Consider the following 1,808-nt stretch of genomic DNA (forward strand, 5'->3'; position numbering starts at 1 on the left):
TCACACACACACACACACACACACACACACACACACACACACGTGTATACATAATTTCTTTGATAATTTAGCAAAATATACAATTTTATTATTCAATTTATATTATTTATTTGATAATACAATATAATATAATATGTATAATTTATTTATATTTATATATTTATATACTTATTTCTATATTTTTTTTTTAATCTTTTTTTTTTCAAGAACTAAATTTTAAAAAGCAGAGAGAGGGAGAGACTAGCTCAGCGTCTAGTAGATTTGCAGTCTCAGAGTTTGAGCGGTGAATCAATGTGTGCAGAAATGAGCCGACAGTGATGAGTGACTGACTGTAGACTAGAGCAAAGGCAGATTTACTGAGAGTAAGGAGCGATAAGATGAGAGAGATGAATATCAGCCACTCAGAGCATGAGCTCTCGCTGTCTGCTGGTTAATTGGTTAGCTGCTGTACAGTACTCTCACCAGTGTGTGTGTGTGTGTGTGTGTGTGTGTGCGCGCGCGTGTTCAGACCGTATGCTGTTTCACTCTCTCTTTCTCTCACGGTGCTCACTACTAAGCCGGTAAGAGTTTAAGAAGGGTGTGAACAACACAGTGTAGTATTTAAATAAATTTAGGAACAATAGAAATTAAACAATATTTTAATTCTTTTAAAATGTATTCCATTATCTAAATGAGATGTACTGTATGTGAAAACATTCATTCGGCTCTGACTGAAGAACAACTTGCAAGAATCTGTTATCTGCGACTGCAAGGTGTTCTGCTCCTCTTAACTAGTTATCTTCCACCTTTGCCCTGCCAGCAGACGTTTGACATACACTAAAGTTCACCTGAGACGAGATTGTGTTTGAAAGACACACATCATAAAGCTAAAGATTAGTCAATATGAAACACAGCCGATATCTCAACGATTTCAAGCCAGATGAAGCAACCTACAAAAAACGTACCATGGTATTACCATGTTTTTTAAACATGGTAAGCAGCATTCTTTGAAGCACAATATAGTACCATTTAAATCCCATGGTGTATTATTATTGTAATAATCCAATACCATGGTATTACATGGTACTCCAGAGTAAGGAACACAATAGTATCAGCATAAAAAACAAGGTATAGTACAATAATGTTAATACTATGGTACTATGGTACAATAATGCTAATACACCATGGTAGGCTACTGAAATTCGTATGTGACCCTGGAGCACAAAACCAGTCATAAGCAGCACGGGTATATTTGTAGCAATAGCCAACAATGCATTGTATGGGTGAAAATTATCAATTTTTCTTTTATGCCCAAAATCATAAGGATATTAAATATAGATCATGTTTCATGAAGATATTTTGTAAATTTCCTACCGTAAATGTATCAAAACTTAATTTTTGATTAGTAATATGCATTGCTAAGGACTTCATTTGGACAATTTTAAAAGCAATTTTTGCAACATTTTGATTTTTTTTGCGCCTTCAGATTCCAGATTTTCAAATAGTTTATCAATGGAAAGCTTATTTATTCAACTTTCAGATGATGTATAAATCTCAATTTCAGAAAACTGATCCTTATGACTGATTTTGTGGTCCAGGGTCACATATTATGGCATTTATATGGTATTTCAGTGTCCAAAATACCACGATTCTGTAGCACATGTTTGTAAAGGTCGTTTGCTTTTAGTCCAAGGACGAAATTACTTCATCACCGGAAAATAAATGCCAAAATATACAGAAGACGAAATATTTGCAGCATCTGAACGAGGTCGCTGATAGTGTCTGATGACATAATTCTGCTGCAGAGAATCCTGTTCAAATCCACGAGA

At 34.6% G+C, this 1,808-nt stretch overlaps 1 protein-coding gene across 2 annotated transcripts in view; it reads right to left on the reverse strand.

The window, feature by feature from the left end:
• Positions 1-1,808, reverse strand: part of LOC107732297 (mitochondrial glutamate carrier 1-like) — a 34,680-nt gene that overhangs the window by 30,356 nt on the left and 2,516 nt on the right. Inside the window, exon 1 of one of the 2 annotated variants that reach the window (XM_016543577.1) lies at positions 457-491. The exons of the other annotated variant lie outside the window; for it this stretch is intronic. The gene's annotated coding sequence lies outside the window, so the exon portion shown is untranslated. Of the gene's footprint in view, positions 1-456; positions 492-1,808 lie in introns of those variants that run through there. 2 annotated transcript variants of the gene reach the window in all.

Source organism: Sinocyclocheilus rhinocerous, unplaced genomic scaffold (genome assembly GCF_001515625.1).
Source record: "Sinocyclocheilus rhinocerous isolate Xijiao unplaced genomic scaffold, SAMN03320098_v1.1 scaffold38, whole genome shotgun sequence".
NCBI classification, from domain to species: domain Eukaryota; kingdom Metazoa; phylum Chordata; class Actinopteri; order Cypriniformes; family Cyprinidae; genus Sinocyclocheilus; species Sinocyclocheilus rhinocerous.